We start from the raw sequence: 25,178 nt of genomic DNA on the forward strand, positions 1-25,178 counted from the left end.
CAAGGCATCTCACGGAGTTGAATTCACGTTTCTGTTACGTTGGTTACCCAAATGTGTTGAAGTGTAGTGAACCTTAAATGATGCTGAATCACACGTAGAGTTCCAAGTACGTAAAGACCGTCTTCGTCGGAAGATTTAACGGAGTCGTCGTCGTCAAGCTAAGCACGAGCATAGTCAAGCGGAGTGGAGCAACTGTGTCAAGCGAAAGCGCGTGCCTAACTGAACGGGTGCCGAGCGCTCACCGCTTTATATGCTCGCTTGAAGGAGAGGAGACAGCGGAGGAAAGTTGCGCATGCGCACACATGCGCGCACAAGTGCGCCGGAGCACATGCGAACGTAGGCGAAGCACGCCAGCTTTTGTTATGATAATGAGCCAGAGAGAGCGCATAACGCACAGCTGTCGGAGACAAGAACGGAGGATGGTTTGCGCATGCGTAATGAGGAGTGCGGACTACGCCGGTCAACGCTGGACAGGCCGAGTGAAAGAGATGCCTTGCATCTAATAAACTTGTTGCACTTTTCCTGCCTTGGTATTCTTGGCTGCTTGTCTACCTTTATATGTTTATTACACAATTAAAATTTTTTAGTTGGTATGTGTCTATAGGGATAAAGAGCATACGCTTGTAAACGAACTGCTTCCTCGTCGTTGTTGCAGTCTACGATTGGAGGCCGACCCTTGTTAAGAATTAAAACAGTGGCCCTTTCTCCTAAACGTCGAAGAATAACCAGCCCTGTTAGAAGGCTATGCACCTTTTTTCTTACGTTTTACTGCAACCGATCGAAGCCATTCCTTTGATTTAAAAACGTATATATACATATATATATATATACACACTTTACTGAAATATTGGAGAGCTGGACAAATTTTTAACGAAATATTACTCCCATCTTTTTACAGTAAAACGGTTCAAAATAACTGGCAAAAAATCACAAACACGATGTCTAGCGTAATTAATCGGTACGTCCAACTGATCTCAATAGCTAATGACAGAATTAATTCCTGGTTTACGCGAAAAATAAAAATGGCATAAGGAACAAAACGAAATGCCCCTATAGACGCGCAAAGCTCGGCCGTACAGCAGCTACTTGACAAAATTTACTCGGCTGCACAACAGCTACTTGACAGCAGCTACTTCACCAGATACTTGACACTTACTGCCGCGGATTAGACTGAGCAAAAAAGAAGTGCCTTTTCCAATGACCTGCATCACCCTCGATATTTGGCAAGTAATGTCACGTGACAATGATAACTACTCAATATGTCTGCATCAGGATAACCACATCCCACTACCTCAAAACAAATGTCCCTCAGCCTTTTATTCATTCTTTTAATCTCTCTTTACTCAGGAAGATTATTCTAAATTGCCCAATTTTCCTGACTATGCCTGGCCATACGTGGAACCTATAAAAATTATTAAGGAAGGTAGCACCCCTCTTATACACCTTGTAAAATTATCTTTATTTTCTGGAGTAGGTAAGATTATTTCTAAAATACTAAAAAACAATCTTCTCCTTTTCTACTCAATCTCTTCATCACATCTTTAGACATTGATTTTTATCTGGATTGCTAACAGACGAATTTACAATCGCTAAAGTCATACCCGTATTCAAAACAGGATATAAGCATTACCCAGATAACCACCGCCCGATATCACTCACGTGCATCTGTTGCCAAATGCTTGTACACATTATCACTTCACACGTTTACAATCTTCTCGGATCCAACGGTTTCTTTTTTCTAACCAACATGGATTCAATAAACGCCTATCGTTCCAGGCACAGTTCTTTCAATTTACGACGGACCTCCATATCATACGGACAATAACCAGCAAGCTCACTGTACATTTCTAGATTTTTGGAAAGTATTTGAGATAGTGCCCGATTGCCGCGAATTCCTAAACTGCCTGCTCTTCGATTAGTTTCACTAACCCTTTCATGGCTTCGCTATTTTTGTTCACTACGACAACCGTTTGAACCTTTTAATTTAATTTTTACTACATATACGTTACCTGGGAAAGCGTTCTTAGCCTTTTACTTTTTTAGTAAACATAAATGACTTGCTTTTAATGTATCTTCTCGCACGAGAATGTTTTCGATGACCACATTATGTACCAATCAATCTGCAGTACTAATGATCACCTCTCCCTTCGAAATGTCCTGAACATAATTTTAATTGATGTACCCCATGGTTGATTTTACTAAAGATCCCGAATTGTATTGTTGTCTCCTTTACCCTAAGCTTAAAAATTTAATTTTCGACTATCACATTACTAGCAGCCAACTATACAGCATTTCATCATGCAAATAAAATATTTAGACGTTACACTCACAGAATGGCTTCCCTGGAGTAACCATGTCGCCATCATCTGCGTGAAGGCTTCCACGTCATTAGGTTTAGTGCATCAAAATTTGTGTCATGCTCCTATTCACATTCGCAAACTACCTTATACAACATACTTTAGACCGCAGCTCCATCTTGTGTCAGCGATATGGTCTTTATACCATAAATATTTGATTAACAACATACAAGCAACTCGGAATAGAGCTGCAAGGTTTATTTGACACATTTACAAGTACCCCTTAAATGTATTAGAGAATAAAGTAAATCTTTCACTTCAACCGCTTGATTTTCGGCGCAACGCTCCTCTTCTCTGCCTCTTTCACAAATATATTTACAATTCAGCCCACTTGACGCTACATCTTAAAGTTCCGACTAAGATTTCACGTTGGGTAATCAACATAGTTTTTCCTGGCAGTGCGGGAAGGCTGATGCATTTAACTTGTACGCACTTCCCTTGGCGGCCATGCGTGTTAACTTAAGATTTCTGGCTTTCCTGCTCAAAAAGCCGAATGCTTAGAATGCTTCTGAAACCGTAGGAGAAAAGTAATCTTTCGCACTAAGCAAGGCGCCGACTAAGATATGAACACTGTAAAAACATTTTGAAAAAGTCGTAATAGTGTTTGTCTAATGCATGATTAAAGGTCACTTTATTAAAACTAAAGATCACTTTAAATAAAGGTCACTCTAGAGGGATAAAAATCGTTCTCCCTAAGAATAACCTCTTCAAACATTCATTGACGTATTCATTGACGCTAACTCCAGAGTAATAACGCCTGAAATATCTGCGGGGGCTGGAGACCTGTCCCTGCATGTAATAATTAGTGAATAGATTTTATTACGTATCTTAGCTCCTATAGGTGTAACAATTAAACGCCACTCTTTGTTCTTTCACAAAGTTAGTACGTTTTCTTACATCTCAAGTCTAGCATTCTGATACATTGTGCCCCGCATTTATGCGTACTATGAGTTATACAGAACACCTCATGGCAATATGGCTCCAGCAGACCCAACGAGTGGTCACCAAACACGTCTGAGAAACGGAGGTAACACGAGCCCAAACCATCAACTCTGACATTTATGTACCTTGCAGACGCTGGACAAGGTTTCCCGAAAATCACAGGGTAAGAAGCAACAATCCTACACGTTCCTTGGACTGTTCACGAATGACTGTGGGAGCGTCGTAAGAAATTTCACGTGAGTCAACGAGGTTCATTCTGTTTGAATACATCTACCTTTCCGCTAATCCAAAAACTAGTTTCTATTGAATACAGAGAACACATACCACAAACCGGCTCTCGTACTAAACACAGTAGATAAAACAGATAAAATTGTAAGAAAACCCTCCCAAAAATGGACGTAATGACGCCCTGCGAAAGTGGATGCCCAGCGCAGTTGTTGTAAACCACTGCATATGCTGATGGGGGTGGGTATGAAATGTTTCTCATAGTCTCGCCGAGCTCGCTTGCACTCGGCTTCTCTAACAGTAAATGCTGAGTCCGGAGGCATGCGCTCGGCGTCTTGGGTGAAACATGCTGGGCCCTGCCTAGCCTGATGCATACGCTAGCCCTCGAATACGTCAACCCCCTCCCCTTTCGAGAGCACCTGCAAATGTAACCTTTACCTGAACACATGTTGAGCGGGGGGCGTTGTTTACCGGCGCCTTATCATCCATTATGCGGTTTCGTTTGTGGTGCTTTTTTCTGCATGAGTCTTCATCGTCATCAGCCTATCTACTCCCACTGCAAGGCAAAGGGTTCTCCCATTAATCTGCATTTAGCCCGGTCATGTCCTAAGTGTGACCAATTTATTCCTCCAAACTTCTTTATCTCATCTCCCCATCTAACTTTCTACTTCCCACTGCCACGCTTGCTTTCCCTGCGGATTCACTTTGTTGCCCTTTATAACTAACTGTTATCTTGCCTTAGCAATACATGTCCTGCCCACACCCATTTCTTCTTCTGTTGTTAGGACGTGTTTATTCCATGACCACCTCCGCTCTTTCTTGCCCCTTAATGTTACGCCTACCATCTTCCTTTCCATTGCTGGCTGATTCGTCCTCAATTTAAGTCGAACCTTTTTAGTGAGCCACCAAGTTTCTGCCCCGTGGGTGACTACCGGTAAGATGCAGCTGTTACACACTTTCCTCTTGAGAGATAACGGACGCCAGGGTGCCATTCATTTTCCGAGAATGCCTACCTAATGCACTGCAGTCGATTCTTATACTTTAATCATCTCTGCTAGGTTGAGATCCAGGGTCATGACGTAGCCTGAGTAGATATTTTCGCTTACCACTTCAACTGCCTCGCCACCGATCTCAAACCCCTGTGCTCTCCCGAGACTATTGAGCAATACTTGAGTTTTCCACAAATTATTTTCAGGCCCATGACTTCACTCTGCTTGTCCAGTGCGGTAATCATGATGGGAATTTCGTCCCCTGAGCCACTTAGCATAGCGTCATCAGCCAAAATGAGGTTCTCTCCATTAACCCTTACGCTACCTGTTCCCAATCCAATGTTCTGAACACCTCCTGTAGACATGCTGTGAACAACAGTGTAGAGATTGTGTCTCCTTGTGTGATGCTCTTCCTTATAGGCATCTTACTGCTCTCTTGACAGACGACGGTGTTTGCTGTGGACCCATTGTAGATATCCTCTAGTATTCTTACCGCACATTGCGATCACCTGATTGATCGTGTTACTATTGTCCAATGTTCAATAGCGTTTACAAAACCCTGCTGGTTCATTAGGTTAACACGGGCACTGAGCTCTGTATTTGTTGTATGCCTGGTCAGCCGGGCGCATGTTTGCTCACTTCGCTGATAAAAAATAGTGTTTTCGAAAAGTAATATGTCATCACATATTGAGCTAACCAGGGAAGATAGTGACATTTACAGTACGAAAGAAACAGACCAGTAGAGTGTACACGGTGGATATTGAAGTTTCTGAATATCCCGTCCCGTGGCAGGAAAGTCACGAATCTGTGTATTGACTCAGAGGAAGTTTCACCATATTTAATGTTGGTCTCCGGTTAGTGGCGGCTTTAACGTAGCAATCTCTGGTTCGACCTCCTTAGAAGGTATATGTTTAGCACTGTAAACATGTCGGATCAATCTAGAGCTACCCCTGAATTTCATTTTGTCAAACTTCATGGTCTCTCTTGGTGGCGTATGCTTAATATCGGGAACTGAGCGAAAAAGCCGATCTCGGGCTAGCGGTACCGTGTCTGTTGCCGCAGAGTCCTTACAACCAGAACTTACGCGCAGTGATTACCCTCAAACGTTTATAAGCCAACTCTTTCCCTGGATCTCTTGTAGGCTACTTTACGAAGCACGTACCCAAATAGTGTGAATCTACACGATACGCTCCCTACTATTAGGAGCTATCTGCAGAACGTTCGGCAAACCGCCTCGCGCGCGGACGCAGAGGCCAAGAACTGCAGTTTGCTAATTGGACATATCTCGAAACATTGGGCGTGGCTCAATCTATTTCCGCTTCCCGCATACTTCGGCTAGGACTAGCGGCATATCTAGCTCTTCTTTCACCTTCTCCCGTGGCGTACGTTCGAACAAAAAATGAAACACAGGACAGTGACCAAGTCAGTAAACAAATTACGTTTCGGCAGCGCTACGGCTTCCTTGTTTACTAAACATTCAGTCAATGGGGATGTCGCGCAAGGTTCCTTGGGCTATTTTAATGGTGGCCTTGCATTGACTGGTATTCTTTGCGAATAAGGCAGCTGTAGCGCTCCCGAAACCTCATTTCTCTGTTGGTTCGTACAGTGTCCTGTTTTTCAGTTTGTGCCTCATGCCTTCTGAACCACGGTCTTCCATGCAACCTTCGAATACATGTTGGGACAATATCCTCAATTCCCTGTCCTTCATACTTCCAGCTCAACCAGCTCAAACAACCAAAGCACCTCCAAGAGCCCAAGTTTCAAATCATCTGAGGTTTCTTTCATAGTTTTCTTTTATTTTTCGTTTTAAGGTGAGAGCTTCAGGTGTTTGTTCCGCAGAACCGCTGCGTTCAAAGAAACACGGAACACAACTGTGGTGGAAAGGAGCATTTCGATGGAGAAAATGCGATCACGAACAGCCGCGGCGGAGGAGGGATCTGAGAAATGTTTAGGTGCTTGCGTTGGCAGATAGAAACAGCTGTGAAGAGCAGTGTTCTGCGAAATGCCTAGAGTGCGCAGACGCAGGGAAGAAGGAAAGGAGTTTTAGGAGGAAACTGGTAACAGCGGCGCACTAAGTATGTAACAGGAAAAGGATAACACAGTATTGGAGAGGAGGAGGTGCCAGCACCAGTGTAGTAGAGGCATTTGGGCCAGCGTGGTGGCTTTACTAGAAGAAGAAAGGAAAAGTTAACCGGGGTCCCCCGAAGAAAATTCTACAGGTTTTCCCGCTGAATTTACTCAATAGCCACACAGTTTAACCGAGGCGCTAGCCAATTTAAGCCACGAGCCATCTAGTTAGTGCCAAACTCAATATAATTTAATCGAGGTGGCTGCGAATTTTATCCAAGTTGCAACCAATTTAATATCATCGACAACGAAATTAATCCCGTTGTCAGGTTCGGGAGTGTTTTGTGCGTAAGTAGCCGCAGTTTTGAGGACTTTGCTGCACGTGGTGTGGTGAAAACGTGGTGTTTCTTTATCCATTTTGTGCAAAATATCTTACGCGCGCAGCTTCTGGACATTGAGTAACCCGTGCCGACTAGGAGAGCTGTACTGTTTTATACGTTGGCTCCGCGCGCAGTGAGCTGATCGTCTGCTAGAGCGCCTTCGATAACACACGTCTAAAGTATCGTCTGCGCCTCGCATAACACCGCCTTCAGAAGTTCTTTCAATAAAAACTCATTACTTAAATGCCCTTTGCATTGTGATTTTCAAACAATGAACAATTTTCTGCAGGAATGAGTTTTATTTCCCAATTTTATATCGTCTGCTCACGTCAGAACACCCGTCTGCTCCCGCAAGAATACTCTGTCAAGCATGCTCGCAAGTCCGCCGGCGTAACAATACGCGACGATACGATACTTCTAACGATCTCGCAGACGATCAGCCCACCACACCAACCTATCAAACAAGACCTCTCTTCTGTCTATGCTTGTTAGTACATGTCCAGTAAGCTGTGCACATAAGGTATATGACACAGAATGGATCAAGAAACACCACGGTTTCACCCCACGATGCGCAACTAGTTCCGCAAAACTGCGCCTAGTTACGTACACAACACTCCTGAACAGTTGCCTGACAGCTGGATTAATTTGGTAGGCGATGAGATTAAGCTGGTTGGCATTTGAAATAAATTCGCTGGCACCTGGAATAAATTAGATGGCGTTTGGTTTAAAATAAACGGAACCCACATTAAATTACCTGGCGCCTGGAATAAATTATATGGCGATTGGATTGAATTGAGTGCGAAAACCTGTGGATGCACCTTGATACGATGACGCGTCAGCCCAGAGCTTTGTTACACATCAGCATCGGCGACAACAGACTGTACCTAGAAATGCCTAATTTGATTCCTTGGCGTAGTGGTTAACGGTGTGGATTATGCTATGTCTAATAGAGGTTTCTATGAATTACCTAACTAAATACCAAGAGATACGTTGGCGCATACAGTGGTGTACCATAGACATCCATCGGAGTTCTAAACTCTCTACGGCTGAACTATACATTTACTGAAAGACAAGTTTCGAATCCCTCTTCGTGATGGACGTGTACCACTAGTTAGCTGCTACACGTTACGCTTGTATCAGAAAATTTTACAAAAAAGAAATAAACTAGAAGTTTTACTGACATTCTCTCTGAATGCATTATATGTTAAAATTACGCGCATTTATTTCAGTGCGATTTACAAACCTGACGCGGTGGTCGTCCTCGGGCACCTAAGCTTCGAAGATCGCGCTTTGAACAAATGCCGTCTGGTCCCACCAACCTTTTTAGAATGTCCACCGAACGACTTAGCTCCGTATTCCCACTCTTTGGTGAGTAGACTTTCGGGTCTTCATTATATTGCTTGCCCAATATTCCCGTGAAACCGTCACTACGGAAGGCTCAACGATCTGAAACAAAAACGTCGCTTCCGTTCTATTCGGCTTATGTATAATTATATTGAATTTTTTTTTATTTAAAGAAATTTCCAGGAACTGCTTTATTGCTTGATTGGTTGGATTGATTGATAGATTGATTGTGTGATTGATTGATTGACTGATTTTTTGATTGATCGATCGATCGATTGACTGATTGATTGATTGATTGATTGATTGATTGATTGATTGATTGATTGATTGATTGATTGATTGATTGATTGATTGATCTAAGGCATGGTGTGTTGTGCCGCCAGGTTTAGCCCCAACACCCACAAACTGTACCGTGAATATCAGACAACCCCACTCATTTTCATCGCTTGATATGTGTGCAAAACGAGATAAAGAGAGAGTCAATTTTATTAAACGGAATTTCTCTTCAGTGTGAGGTGTTGTTATCAGTCCCACGACCACCCAAGCGGCCCTTGTGGCAACGGACGTCTGTGCCTCCCTGCCTTGGGATGCCAGTCGTTCTCGCCACTGAAGCCGTTGTGATTCGAGGACGGGTATTTTGAGGTAACGGCCACATTATGCGTGTTAGGAATGCTGGGGCTGTAGAATGTGCAGTTGAGGAATGGGACTTGTGATGGTTGGATTAGGTGCAGGCGGGTTTGTTGTAGATACGTGTTTGCCTGCGCTAGCATCCAGTCTTGCTATTTGGTGGTTTCAAGACCCGAGTGTGGGGTTGCTAGCTGTCCGGGACACAAGCGGTAATGTGCGGTAATGGCATAGTTAAGGGCACTGACTCTGGCTGACCTTGGCTCGTAGGACGGGTCGGGTGCGACTACAGCTTGCAGGTGGAGTTCTGGAGCAAGCGAGTCCCCAGTTTTTTTTCGCTTGCTGTACCGCGTAGCCCGGTGTCCAGGGTAGGCCTACTAACTGATCAAGGAATTCCCCTGAAAAATTTTGTGTTCCAGGGATCAAATGTTGCTCTGGAAAAAATGTGGATCGCAGTATTGGACAATGAATCAATTGGAGGAGGAGGGGCGTGGTGCGTTGTGTCAGAGATACGCTGTTGCTGTCTCTACTGCCTCGGCCGGCCTTTTCGTAATAATGGTTATTGCATGCAATGGTGGCCCGTCCGTGGTTGTCATTACAAGGTTGGCGAATGCTGTTTTGTGTCGTTATTCGGCGGCATCCAAGAAGAAGGTGTTTTGACCCGGCGGGTTAGTTTTTGCACGTATCGTACCAAGAGTTCGCTTTTGTATTGGCGATGTGCTGGGTGCATATGATACCGCAGTCATTTTATGATTAGATTCCCTCTTATTCTTTGGGGGATGGTCTCTCTCTTTTAGCTATTGCTGCGCGTGGGGGGATTTTGGGCTCTTTCAGTATATGTCAACCTGTCTGAGGTTTCGCCAGGCGGACTGTTCTATTGGTAAAGTGTGCTTATAATAATTCCTCGCTATTCTTGCATATTCCCAGCTCATCGAGTCAAGGAATAGATTTACTTGGTGGTATTCGTAGCGGGGCTTTTCAAGCTTTTCTAATTAGTGTATTTATTTCTTTCATTTCTGGGGAACTTAGATGGAAGAAGGTGGTGATGTACGTAATTCGGGTGATCACTAGAGCCAGACGACGCAATCTGTCCAGAACTGGGATGTACAAATGCAAACCAACAAATGTCTGTGCCAGCTATGTACCAAAAAGGCCACACTCTTCCATTCTACCCTTGCCAACCCGGGGATAAGGTAGCGGGCATTCCAAAGGTTTGACGTGCGGCTGACGCTAGAGACCTGTAATTAGAATGCAGCTGTCTATGGCACCTTGATCACGCCTGACAGCACGCAGAAGCATGGCACTCGCAATGACTTAGCTTCAGCGTGTGTGGAGGCTGCCAGGCTACGCACCACTGGACTGAAACGTTCAGAAGTTACTCTAGGACTTTTTCAACTTTCCAAGCATGTGAACGTGTTCTTGCACTTAGAAAAGAAAACAAACGCCAATTCATTTCCTTACTGCGCCACAAAATTGTTTACAGCTTTAATAGTTTATGGTTTTTTTTCTCCAACCTACAGGAGGAATCTATGGGCTGCCTTCATGATATTAAAGGAACATTCAGTGGACCTTTGGCACTCTCTGTCACGATGAAAGGTCGCTGGTACAAGCCGGTAGAAAACGATACTATTCCACATCACATGTATTACACACAATGCGAACTGTCAGGCAAGCCTTCGTTCCCTGAACCACACCCAATCAAGGTTGGTGGCCACCAGATTGTTTATTTTTCAAATAAATTCATCCTAGTGGTCAAAAGTATTTCACTACAATTACCGTGCCCACTGAAAAGGCAAACGCTATTGTTTCGTTGGTTTTATAAAGAGAAATAACTATAAACCACATATAAGCGCGCCGCGACTAGTGGTAAGAGCGCTACCCTAGAAACCAAAAAAACCCGACGAGTTTCCGAGTACTCCGAGTAGTCAACACTTTGCGCAACAAATGTCTATGGGGGTGAAACAAGCTCCTCCGAAATCAATTCCATAAAGAGTTCCTACGTGTTCAAAGAAAGACTTCTGAAACTCGTCGAGAGTCAATACGGCATAATATTGATGCTGAGGATGTCTTATAAAGAACATCAAATGAAATTCTATTCTATTCTATTTTATTTTATTCCTGGCCACTATGACACGCGTGGACCAGCGTAACAGAAGGCTTGTTCACCCAGAGCTGCCAACTCATTTTCTAGGTGACTCATAACGATTGACCGCACACGCCACAGCAGTGGAAACCTCGCCCGTTGAGGTCGGGCGCCAAAACACGCGTCACCACGATTTTGCCGCAATACAAAAGCACCAGCATACGTCAGGAAGTTCACCAACACGTCATTTGAAGGTGTGCTCATTCTAAGAGTAAGACCAAACAACCTGCTTAGCAGAGTCCAAAACGTTACCGCTACACGACACTGAAACAAGGCATTATTAAATGTTCAAGTGTGCCCGCGCTGCGGGCACCGTGAGGAACGCACAATGCCAAATCTCGCCAGGCAGTCACACGTTCGAAGAACGCCCCAGCCACGCAACCATCCGAAATACCGAACATCAGACGGAAGTGCCGCCGATGTCGGCTGATGCCAACGGATTCCGCGTGATCTTGCGATTTGTTGATTATTTAACGGTTGATAACCAATTTTTCGCACAATTGGCTTGCTGCGATTTCCCTAAACTTTAGGCTTGGCAAGGTAGACTGCACGTTTCTTAGTGTTTTGACAACATAGGCATAAAATGGCGATGACTGCTTGGCACAGGAACCGGCAATGCGTTCGTCATAAAACATTGAGCAGGAAGTTCCCAGAAAGTACTGCAGCAGCGCCCTCCCTGGGTACTCAGTTCAGTACACAAAGTCTTGGCAATGGTCTAATTAGTGTCGCATAATGGGGGCGATGGGAGAAGTCACAGTTGATTTTACCCATCCGGCTCAACCGCTTCCGCTCACTGACTAGCCAGAGTCACTGTTATTTCTTAATAATGACTCTGGCTAGTCAGTGAGGGGAAGCGGTTTGGCCGGTTGGGTAAAATCAAAGCAGACTGCTCCCATCCAGTACAGCAATCCCCCCTATTGTCGTTCCGCAACTCCAAACTGATCAGTATGTCTTTATTTTACCCACCCGGACAAACCGCATCCGCTCACTGACTAGCCAGAGTCATTATTAAGAATTAGCAGTGACTCTGGCTTGTCACTGAGCGGAAGCGGTTCGGCCGGTTAGGTAAAATCAACTGTGACTGCTCCCATGGCCGCGATCATGCGACACTAATTAGACCTTTGCTCGAGGTCGAACAATGCGCTTAGGGCCAGCACGCTACACATGGTTTGCAAGCCAGGCAGACTAAAACAGTGTATTACATCTGGGCCTGCAGCCACTGAAGAATTAATACCTCATTTCCCTGGCTTCAGCTCTACTTTAGAGAAACCAGGCTGGTGCTTTGTGTGGGCACGCATCCAACCTCAATCGGTAGTAAGGCTCTATTTTAGGGCTTCACCGGAAGGTGATATGGACTAATAGTGGGAGGGGGAGGGCTAGACGCGCTATTTCTTGCCAGAACGTCCCGGTCTCCCGGGACCGAGATAAACTCTTACTGAGAGCAAAATTATATTGACGTTTTAACTTGTGAACGCACATTTCGCCCAGGTGCATGAAACTTTCTATATATGATTTCATTAGACGGTTGCTGCGTCAGCTAAAACATATCTTACGAAAAAATTCCCCCGCATTTCCCCGAGGGGGAGAATGTGAAAGTGCGAATGCACGGTTGTCGGCCCGCTTGCGGCGCTTGCGCTCGGCCCCCGCAGCCCACCGCCTCGCCGCCTTCTCTTCCATCTCTTCCATCGGGTTTGTAGTATCACGTGTACACCACGCAGTTATCAAGCCGCTATAACGCCGCTGAGTCGCCAACGCACGCCGCTGACGATGTAGTTTGAATGCGTTAAAGATATAAGGCGCGTCACTAACACTGATATCAGCGTCGCGTCCGTGGCTTGGTCGGTAGAGCGTCGCGCTGCGGCCGCAAAGTCCTCGGATCGAAACCTGGCGCCGGATGCTGTTTCTTTTTTAAATATAGAGGAGCACTGCGGACGCCGCCGCCGCCGCCGCCGGCGGCGGTGGATGGTTTGGGGTCGCTTATAAAGTGCATTCGCACTTAAAACGCATGAAATTGTGCTTACGAAGTGTTGTCCAGTACTCTGCCGCATATAGCGAGTATGGCTGCAATGATTGTGTGGTGTCCAAGTTCACATGCGAGTTTCAGATACAGTCAGACATTTCATGTGCTCAAACCTTTCAGACCTGCAGCGATGATTCAGTGGCAGAGGTTTAGTTTATGGACACGAGCTAGGCGATATACAGCGGAGCATTGGGACAAGGTTTTAATCCTGGCCTACGCAGAATTTTTCTGCTCGATGAGAAAAAGGAAGTCCTAAAATTCGACACTTCCGGCCGAATAACACCTGAGTGTTGGTCTACATACTCCGCAGACCTTAAATACGGCCTTCCTCATACCCAACAAGTACTTCCAACACCGAACCTAAAAACGCCCCTCAACTGGCGTTTCCTGGGAAATGAAAGACAACCGTTGCGCATTTACGATTTTGTTCATGGATCGTACATTTCTGCTAGTATTCCAAGCGGAGGGGGCTTGAAAAAGCCTGTCTGCGGTTGGTAGTGCAACATAAATTCCTCTGGGTATTCGTCGTCTTGCGTGCTTCGTAGAGGAAAACATCTTGATACGTTTAAGAGTGGTGTTGCGCACATAGTATTTGCTTCTCTTTTAACAAAGGGCCAGTTCAAGCGTGAGATTGATTCGATGGCGCTAGCAACAAGAACAAAAACAAGAGAAAAAACAGCGCCGCCCGCAAAGGCGGCACCACCGCAGATATGGTAATAAACCAGCGAGTCCGGCTTTCGCGCTTGCTGGGGTGTCAGAAGCAGGGGCATTGTCTTTGGCGGCCCCTACTATGCCATTTTGAAGGGGACAGTCTTTCTTGGGCTACCAAATGCAAAAAACAAAATTGGTCCAGCTAGAGCTAGTTGTGCAAGAGTAGAGAAAAAGCTGAGCTGGGCGTCCATCCTGCTTTTGCCCTCCTAGGATCCTCGGTCAGTGTAGGGGACCTACTGAAACCGCCTCGAAAAACACATTCGGCCTTACTACTAAACAATTTCGCCATCCCGGCAAAACCATAGCAACACCTAACGAAATTTCGCAAACCGTAGGAAAACATAGGAAAACTTAGCGCAACCTATACAACTTAGGTCAACCCCCAGCTTCTGCGTTTCTCCAGCCTCGCACCACAAGTGCAATCTGCATAATTTTTTTTCTTCGCTTTCTTTTCTTCATTACTTGGAGCTGATGGCATCGGCTTGGTTTTTAATACATGGTACTTTTCGTCTTTTGGGTAAATGATTTCTAACACTACACTGGTAACACTCCCCGATGCTTCGCCGAAATCATTGTTCTGGTCCGGTGAAGTGTTCTCATTGCATGCCGTCATGCTTACCCATAACGCAGCGAACACCGGTTTACCTTTTTGTTACGGCTTCTGACGAGCAAAAGTAGCACGTTGGTGTACACCTTGAACTCGTAGTCTGGAGAGCCCGGTTTAAGTCCCGTGGTGTCTCGATGTGAAGAACGAAGCAATGTTCTTGTGGAAGTAAAGGTTATTAGCAATGTTGTGTTTCACAAGGAAGTTTCAAAACGCAACTGTTGAAGGATCAGTCAGCACAGGGACGTGCGCCGTTGATCGCTGGCCAACCGGAAGCTGTAACGTTTGCCTTAGACACATTTATCTGTTGTGCTTTCCTTTCTAGTAATATTGGCTAAAATCGAGAACAGTAGGATTGACGAAGAACAGTCTAGGATAGTGACCGAACAGCAACACCCATACTTCTTCATAACAAGACTACCAGGGTTGTATAGAAAATTGAAAGGAAACGAATACTTTTCATAAAACACATGAGAACAACACAACACAAGTACACCAATGCTAGAACGCTTTACAAAAAAAAAATGACTAAACAAATCAAAGAACAAGGTTAGCGACAATATGAACTCAACTATGTTGTCGTGTATTCTTTGGATCAGCACCAGCTTCTTAAGGGCCAGCGACGATCTACGCTTTTTCACCCATTGAGAGAGAACACAAAGCGCTTCTATATAAACTCAACTAGCTGCCTGTCTCAAAGGAAACATTACACGGCTCGGCACCTCTACCATAATCGCGACGTCGCTCTCATCTTAAAAACTGTCTGAATAACCATAATTTCTTGGAGCTCCTTCCACGGTCCTCTTTCTGCATTCTCCTTTCCCATCAATTATCCTCCCTTCTCGCTGCTTACCCAATTCGACTCCAGGGAGATTTTCTCAATGCAATTCCAATTTTCATCGTTTGCTCATGCGTGCCAACTTTTAAGATAGCGCGAAACTTTTCTTTACCTTGTATTTCTTGTTCTTGTAAAGATAACGCAAACTCAGGCTTTGTTTCTTACGTTTGCTTTGATAGCAGACTTCTGCAGTATGTCGAATATTCATACCGCTATCGTAAAAAAATTGGCGCGTGTTACTCTAGTGATGCAAGGCTAGAAAAACAGTACAGCTGGCGGCCCCTCGGTCAACGTCGGAGACCCGGCTGTTGGACTTCACATAAATTTGCCAACTTGCCAGTGAAAGTTCTTCATAACTTGTGGGCCAGAATCGTTTTAAAGAACCCGCACGCTTGCACATCTCTCACAAACAAGACCACGTAGGTACGTGCTTGAACCGGCGGCCACCAGCTTCACAAAGTCGCTGTCTGTAGCGCGAACTCCGCGCCTGTATTTCCCACTTCAGGTGGGAACGCACGTGAAATGGCACGGGGGAACAGCACCCAAGAGGTCACACCCCGAACGCAATTGCATAAAACCTGGTTTAATAATTCTCGGCTCTCAGGTAAGATTTCGATGAGGGGAACCGTTTTCAGCTCTTTCTTCAGTTTTTGTTTATGCGGTGGCGGCCTTTGAAGAACTCTTGCTCTGAATACAGCATACTGTACTGGGGCTGCCGAAGCTCAGCCATGTTCTATACGAAACGACCAAAGTACGTCGCCATGCCCAGTAGCCGCCGAAGATTGGTCTTCGAAGTCGGCCGAGGCATTTCTGTGACGGCTTTGAGTTTTTGCTCATCAGGACGAACAGCGTTGTTTTCGAGGACGTGCCCCAACTACCAGGTCCTCGTGACGCCAGAAAATTTCCTTGTTGAGCGTTACAGCGGCTAGCCGAATACCCTCGACAGTACATCGGAGTCGCTGGTCGTGTTCCTGCTTGGTCGAACCCCTGATGAGGATGTCGTTCATGTGAAGGGCAAACACATCGAGGCCTCGCAGATTGTCACTCATGCGTCGCTAGAAGTGTTCAGATACAGAGCAGATGCCGAATGGTAGACGGTCGAAGCAGAAACGACCAAAAGGCGTTACAAATGTGGTGATAAATTTGCTTCTCTCAGTCAGCGGGATCTGCCAAAAATCCGGATTTGCGTCGATTTTCGAGAACCATGCGGCTCCTCGAAGCATGCCAACGGTGTGCTGAACAGCGGAAATCGGATGCCACTCGCCCAGTACTGACTTGTATAGTTTTGTGTAGTCGATACAAATGCGGAGTGCCCCCGATGGTTGCCTAGAACCACCATTCGCGAGCACCGGGCTGTGGGTTCTGTGACAGGAGTGATGACGCCAACCTCCTGTATTCGCTGTAGCTCTGCCCTGGTCTTCCTGTGGAGTGGTTGTGATACCCGTTGGGGTGACGTGAGAGCAAACAGAGTTGCGTCGGGTTGGAGCATGAAGTGTTACTTCCGTTGCAGCTTTCCGAGCCCTTGGAAGACGTCAATAAAGTCCCTTTCGACGTTTAAATCGAAAACGTTGTTCACTGACGGGAACAAACCAAGGTTGGTGATTCCTGGTTTTCCAAGTAGGCCTCTGCGTAGACCACGTAGGATGTAGACGTTTTCACTTTCTCGGCAGTGGAGCTTCAAATGAAGCCTTGCTAGTCCCAGGATGCGCATAGTCTTTCCATCCGGATCCTGAAGTTTTTGGTCGGTGGGATCGAGAGCGAAGTGCTTGAAGAGCTGTCGAAATGGTCACTCTGGGATAACAGTCTGGTCCACGCCGTGTCAATTTTCATTACTAGAGTCTGCGACTCTACGACGGGATAGACCTGCAGCCTGGATGAACCCGTCGTCGCAGTGGGGCCCAGGAAACCTGGCTCCGGCTTGATGTTTCGTAGAGCTTTTGATGAGCGACAGACTGTTGAGAAATGGCCCTTTTCCCCGAATTTCTGGCAGATGCAGTATTCAGCACTACGTGTCGCCTTTGTGTCCGTTCATTGTCACCCCAGCCACATAATGGGAACTTATTTGGAGCCTCTCGCGTGGTGTGTGGTTGGATTTCGCGTTGTAGCGGGGTTTTTAGCGGGTATATTCCGTCGTGCTTTATGAGCATCGAGGTAGACTGTTTTCTTTGGCGTGGCCCAAAGAAGTTCTACCTCCTGTTGTTCTGCTGCCTCATTTTGACGAGTGATGGATAACGTCTTTTTTAGGTCCAAGCTGGGTCAAGCTGCAGAGTTTGCGAAAGTGTGTGGTTTTTGAGGCCCACGACTAGTCTGTCACCGAGTAACTGTTCGCGGAGGGCACCATAGTTAGAAGTTTCTGCTAGTGCGTGCAGGGCTGCGGCGAAATCTTCAGCGGACTCACCATTTATCTGGACTCGGGTGTTAAATTTGACCGGCTCGTAGATGATGTTTCGGTGAGATATGAAGTTGTCCTCGAAGACCTTTAGCACAGCGCTTAAGTTTTTCTGGCCGTCAGGGGTCAATTTGAATGTGTTAAACATGTTTTCTGTCTGGGGTCCCATGAGGTAGACCAGTGCGCCCACTTGGCATTCTTCGGGTTGATCGCTGAGCCACGAAGCAGCCCGGGTGCGGAGAAAGCGTCTCTTCCATTGGGGCTGGTCTGACGGCGCGGAGAAGGTGAACGGGTCATGTGCCGCGATCTGGATCGAGACAGCACCGCCGTTTTTGTTTGCCATCGCGGATGAGTGGCCAGAGAAGGTCGCAGGCCGGTCGCTAGTCGAGATAATGTCCGTAGATGAGGCACAAGCGGCCGAACAAGCAGGCTAGCCGCGGCTTCAAGACGAGGGGTGGTTCGCTGTGCTAATGATGATGATGGTTGGTGTTTAATGGCGCAAGGCCAACGAGGGCAAAGAGCGCCAGAGAAGTTATTTAATGAAAACAAGTGATTACCACAAAAGGTAGGTATAAAATGTCCAAACTGGACATAGTAAGATCAATAAAGATAATGGTGATGGCTGGTGTATAGGGCCAGATGTGATTACGCATTAGAGGAAATGAGGTTTAAAAACTTAACATCTGACAAATATTTAAAAACGCGTTTCACAGAAACCATGGCATCGTCACCTAGAAACAGAGATGGGCGTAGGGGAATATGTTGTCTGTAGAGTTCTCTGAAGTGTTTGTGTCGTGTTGTGTCAAGTGCCTTGCATTGTATGAGTATGTGGACTACGGATAGGCCCTCCCCACACCTGCTACACAGGGGTCTTGGAGATCCCGTGAGCAGGTGGGAGTGCGTTACATGCGTATGGCCTATCCGTAACCTAGCTAGGGTAACTTCAATGTGCCTGTTGTGTGAGTCAGTAGTGTATTGTCCCAGGTGTGGTTTTAGTACATGTAGTTTGTTGTCTGTCTGTTCGCTCCAGTCTGCTTGCCAAGTTTTACGGAGTTGTTGTCTAATGTGTGGCTTGAGGTCTGTGTAAGGTAGTGTTGACATGTCGACTGTGTTTCGGAGTGCAGCATCGGCGGCCATTTCATCCGCCACTTCATTACCGCCAATGCCAGAGTGGCCTGGCACCCAACACACAGTCACCCCAAGGTTTGAAGAATAAGCTACCATAATCGTTCTGAAGACAAGATTAATGACATGGTTTTTTGATGACTTTCCGGATGATAATGCACGGACGACGCTCAACGAATCTGTATAAATGACGAATGTAGGAATATGATGTTCAACTATGTGACTTACAACTAGAAATATGCCATATGCCTCTGCCGTAAAAATACTTGTATTAACATTCATTGTTCTACATGCTTCAAAATTGGGCCCATGCGCAGCACAAGACACCGCAGTGGACGTTTTAGATGCATCGCTGAAAAACTCTGCAGCCCTGTATTTATTCTGCAAATGCATGAAATGCTGCAAAATCCCACTTCTTGGTGTCCTGTTCTTATTGTATTGTACGAAAGACAAGTCACATGCCACAGGACGAAGATGCCATGGTGCTACAAGATCAGTGTGAGATGATTTGAATGTGTCTAAGAGGGAGACCTCATAAATAGTCAGCTCGTCCCTCACTCTCTGCGAGAAGGGAACAGAAATTGATGGGCGGTTTAAAAAGAGTTTAGTTGTGGATGTATCATTAAAAACCGGTTTAAAGTGGTGGTTATTTATTGATGAGATTTTGGAGGCATATAGGAGGTCAACATAAGTTCGCTGGTACGCTAAGCACCATTTGTCGCACTCTGCATAAAGACTGTGGACAGGACTGGTACGGAATGCCCCACAAGACAGGCGAAGCCCCAAGTGAAGCACTGGGTCGAGCATTTTAAGTGCTGTTTTTGTGGCTGACCCATACACAACGCTTCCGTAGTCCAACCGTGACCCCACCAACGCGGCATAAAGTCGAAGCAGGAGTTGTTTGTCTGCACCGTACGATTGGTGAGACAGGACTTTTAGAATATTCATTGTTTTTAGGCATTTTTGTTTGAGTCGTTTTATGTGGGGTATGAATGAGAGTTTCTCGTCAAACCCCACACCCAAAAACTTGTGCTCTCTTTTTACTGGTATCGAGTCACCAAAGAGTTAAGTCGGGATCGGGCAGGATGCCCCGCCTTTTTGAGAATACAACGCAGGTACTTTTAGGAGAATTAAGTTTAAACCCATTTTCATCTGCCCAGCGAGAAAGTTTATTTACCCCAAGCTGGACCTGACGTTCACAAATCGATATGTTACATGATTTGAAAGATATTTGAACGTCATCTACATACATCAAGCAGGATATGGTTGGCGGCAGTGCCTTTCGGAGAGAGTTCATCTTAACTATAAACAAGGTGCAGCTCAATACGCCACCTTGAGGCACGCCATTCTCCTGCACGTGAACGTTTCAAAGTGCCGAACCGACCCTGACACGAAATGTTCGTTCGGACAGGTAACTTGAAAGAGTATTAAGCATGTTACCTGTCACACCACAGGATTTTAGGTCTGCAAGAATGCCATAACGCCATGCCGTATCATAAGCTTTCTCGATATCAAAAAATACGGCCATGCAGTACTGTCTGTGTATAAAGGCATCCTTAATGTAAGATTCCAGTGCAGCTAATTGATCATTTGTGGATCGCCCTGCACGGAAGCCTGCCTGGCAGCTCTCGAGAAGACCGTTGTACTCAAGGAAGTACACGAGCCTACGGTTTATCATCTTCTCGAGGAGCTTGCACAGGCAGCTTGTCAAAGCAATGGGCCGGTAACTAGAAGGAGAGGAATAGTCCTTCCCTTCTTTTAGGAAAACCACTACTATGGCCTCCCTCCAAGAGCGAGGAATGTGCCCCGAAAGCCAAATCTTGTTATATAGGTGGAGGAGTGTTAGAAGAGTGTCTGAGTGTAGGTGCTGTATCATTGTATATGTGATGTTGTCTGGGCCTGGAGCTGATGGTTTACAAGTGCTCTGAGCGGTCCTCAGCTCATGAAGTGAAAACTCCGAGTTATAAGAGGAGGTTGACTTATCATTATCACGTAAAGACTTCTTTTCGGCCAATTGTTTGTGTTTCATGAACGTGCTAGTGTAGTGTGCTGAACTGGACACGTGTTGGAAGTGTTGTGCGAGTGTGTTAGCCTGGTCTTCCAGTTTGTCCCCTGTTGTACTGACCAGGGGCAGGCTGTGTGTCTGTTGTTCTTTTAGTTTGCGTATTCGTGTCCAGACTTTGCGAGAGTCAGTGTAAGAGTTTATGGATGTTACGAATGAGCGCCAACTCTCTCGTTTTGCCTCACGGCGCACACGTTTTCCCATCGCCTTAGCCCTTTTGAACAATAAAAGATTTCCCGACGTGGGGTACCTGCGCAGGATACCCCACGCCTTGTTCTGGGCCTCTGGCGCACGCCTACAGTCCTCATTCCACCACGGCCTCCGCTGGTTGCGCGGGGCACCAGAGGCGTGGGGAATGGACTTTTCGGCGGCGTCGAGGATGTGCGCCGTGAGGAGTTGGGTAGCTTCTTCGACGTGTAGGTGTCCTATGGATGTGTGGTGTAGTTTGGATGTCTCTGTAAATGTATTCCAGTTAGCTCGTGCTTGATTGAACCTATTATGGGAAGATAGACTGCATGGGCCTTTACCTATGTATGTGAGTGAGGTGGGGAAGTGGTCACTGCCATATGGGTCAGTGCCCACACCCCACTCGAGAAGAGGAAAGAGAACTGCGGAGCCAATCGCCAAGTCAAGGCATGAGTATGTGTTGTGTGCTATGTTATGGTATGTAGGCTGTTTATTGTTGAAAAGGCATGCTCCTGAAGATGTAAGGAATTTCTCTATAAGGCGACCTCGGGCATCCGTGCGAGAAGAGCCCCAAAGAGTGTTGTGAGCATTAAGGTCGCCTGTAAGGATGTATGGTTCGGGCAGCTGGTCAACCAGCGCCTCGAAGTCGGAGCTCGTAAGTGCAACATCAGGAGGAATGTATATGGAGCATACCATTATCAACCTATTAAATATTATTAAGCGTATTGCTACAGCCTCAAGGACGGTGTTCAAGGTGACAGGGTGGCATGCTAAGGATTTGCGGGTGATTATGGCAACACCGCCAGAAGAGTGTGTGCAGCCATCCCTGTCTTTCCTGTATACCATGTAACTATTCAAGAAATTTGTGTGTTTGGAATTCAGATGTGTTTCCTGGACACACATTATACTTGGCTGATTGGCATGCAGAATCTCATAAACGTCGTCAAGATTATTCAGAAGGCCTCTGCAGTTCCATTGAACAATATTTTCTCTTCCCATTATTATGTGTTCAGAGCTACTGGAGTGTGACTATTTATGTAGGGTCTTTCGGGGCTTGGACTCTTGGAAGGGGTTTTCTGGCCTTCCCTACTGACCTGGACGTCGCAGCCCGTTCCTTCCGCTGCGATGAAAGCCGGAAGGGCTCGACGTCCATGTCGTCATCTGAAGGCAAGGGGGTGCCCAGTGGACTGGGCCCCCTTGACGTGGTACCCTTTCGGGTGTTCTTTGCCTGTGCTGCCAGTGCCGAAGGCGTGGGGAGCACCACAGATGGCACAGGCAGTGAGGGGGGGGAGGGGGTCCCTGCGACTGCCTCCGTCTCCATCTCCGTGCCCTTGCATGTGCTTTGGGCCGGTGGAGAGGAAGCAGTTGATGCAGCGGCATCCCCAACAGATGTTGCCACCACAGCCGCTGCTGGGTGAGCGAGCGGTGCGGAGGCGGGTTGGGCTGCCAGGGGCAACCCAGGGGGGGGGGGGGGGGGGGCGGGACCAAGTCCGACTCGCGGTACTGGGTCCCCGCCGAAACCAGACGCCGCTCCGCCCCCCGGCGAGCTGCGTCGGCGTACCTCCACAGAGGGAAAGAGGCGAACCTCTTCCGCGCCTCTGGGAAAGTGATGTTTTCAGTGACCTTGATGTTAATGATTTTCTTTTCTAATTGAAACTTTTCGCATTTTCTGGAGTAGGCCGCATGTGGACCCTGGCAGTTTACACAAAGAAGTTGTTGCACGTTGCAGTTTTCGGCCGGGTGATCGTGCTGGGCGCATTTTGCGCAGGTAAGTCGGCCGCGACAGGTGTTTGTGCCATGCCCGAACCGTTGGCACTTGAAGCAGCGCCGTGGGTTCGGGATGTAAGGCCGGACTGAACAACGAATGTAACCTGTATTGATGAATTCAGGAAGGGTCGCCTTGTCGAAGGTTAGGATGAGGTGCTTTGTCGGTATTTGTTTATCGTCTCTGCGGATGGTTATGCGCCTGACCGCTGTTACGCCCTGACTACGAAGGCCCTCCAGCAGGTCAGCTTCAGATTCATTGATTAGGTCATATTCGGAAATCACGCCCTGGGAGCTGTTTAGGCTGCGGTGGGGCGTGACTCGGATGGCCAGATCGGCGATGCGGGTTTGTGCAAGTAGTTTATCAGCCTGATCCTGGCTACTGACTTCAACAAGGATTTCACCGGTTCTTTGTTTTTTGGCTTTATATGATTCACCGATGACACCTTCAAGAAATTTGGAGACGAGAAATACTGACTTTGAAGCAAGAGGGTTCAACTGGTCAACTGATTCTATTACTAAGAAGCGAGGGTAGTTGTTCGGTTTCGAAATACTCAAGTTGGGAAGTGGTGGGAACGAAGCTTCGGTGCGGCCCCTTTTCGGGGGCCGATCACGTTTGGGGGGGGGGGGGTTGGGAAAATGCCATATGATACATTGGAAAGCAGGGAGACGGGGGTACTTTCTTCTTTGACCTTACCCTGGTAGCCAAAGAGGTCCCGGAGCTCCCTGCCTGGTGAACAGACAGGGAGCCCATCCGCCGGAGCTTGACCTGGGCTCCGACGGCCACCGTTCGTTGTTTCTAACCCTCCACCTATAAACACATCGCCACGGTTGGATCCAGCTTATGTTTGGGGGCTCGGGGTCCGCGGTATCCCCAGTACCGTCACCAGGATTGCTCAAGGTGCCCCGTGCGGGGGGTTCGCTGTGCTGACCTGTCTTTCAGGAGGAGAGCAGCGGCGAGCAACCTGCTTGTGACACCGTGTTGGATAGAATGCTTCCCCAGCAACATGTTAGTGATGTCAGGTTCATTGGGCAAGGCGCCTGGCAAGAGTGCTTTATTCTCTTGCTTCTGCTGCACGTGCGGGTGCACCACATTGTCCCACTGTCTTCCCTCTGCTGCACGTGTGGGTGCACCACATTGTCCCGCATCCAGTATTCATTGATTCACCTTACAGCTGAGTCGAGTGACATGCAGGGAGAAAGGCCAAACTTTTTGTGTTGAAGTAGCAGACGAAAGTGTCCTCCTTCTAAAAAAATTACGCTGAACAACCTTCAAAGTAATGGTTTAGCATGATATGATGATCGAAATCTCTGATGGGGAAAACATTGTTATTCTCGGGTACAGATATCACACGAGTATCAAGAACGAGCATGGGCTGCAGTGTATTCCCCATTTTCGCTGACGTCACTGTATCCCCTAGCACCGCCCATGAACGGTGAATACTTTCTGCTCGGTACTGCACGCCACCCGTTGCGTCTTAACCAGTATTAGAAGAGCATAGGGTTTAAAATTTCGCTTTCTCGAGGATGTTTATGAACTCACACAGTACAGTATGTCTTTCAAAAATGAGTGAGCGTCTTTTTGATGCTATCTGTGAAAACAGCAGATACGCCTAACTCTTCTTAAACGGTTTTTTACTGCGTGCGCAGTAAGCTAAGTACGCCCATTAGCACAGCCAATCATAAAAACATAGAAATGATTTTTGTGGTATAAATTATCCGCGTGTTGTGGTATCTTGTATTTTATTCCACGCCAACGACTCACACTTAACGCATGCAATGTTCATTCGCATTTAACTCTCTCTTCTTTCAAATAACCCGCCAGATCTGCGATACCATGACTAATTATCGGAAAAATGTTGACGTGCGAGCCGTGGTGGGAGGGCACACGTATGATAAGCAACTGATACACGTCTTCTTCTTCGACACCTCCGTGAGCCTTCGACATAAGGTGAGAATGCAGTATAATTATTCCGGTCCTCCTCGAAGGAGAGCGAACCATGGATTTCAAGCATCGTATAAGTGAAGTTCCTGACGGTCTAATCTACAACTTCCGAGGCATGCGCCAATGTTAAAGCAAGAAAATGAGGACCAGGGATGCGGGGTGTTATGCAACCAATCACCTTACTGGGGAACACTTTAGGCTGCCTCGTCTTGTCTTGTTCCTGGTTCACATGGGAGTAGTAATCACGTTCGTAATGATGACCAACAGTTGAATGAGCTGTCACCGGACGTATGGACTTCAGTGCAAACGAGTTGCCTTACATCATACTTACGCGCGGGCTTGAGGCTGCCCAATTTTGATGCATATTCTGATTGATGCCAAATTTTGAGGCACTGACAAAATCGCGCTTTTTTTGGAATGTTAGATGGGCACCAAAGCTTCCATATCCGCTCGTATGCACCCA

The sequence above is a fragment of the Haemaphysalis longicornis genome, unplaced genomic scaffold (assembly GCF_048455015.1).
Source record: "Haemaphysalis longicornis isolate Haplotype H1 unplaced genomic scaffold, Haemaphysalis longicornis Haplotype H1 scaffold_5, whole genome shotgun sequence".
Lineage (NCBI taxonomy): Eukaryota > Metazoa > Arthropoda > Arachnida > Ixodida > Ixodidae > Haemaphysalis > Haemaphysalis longicornis.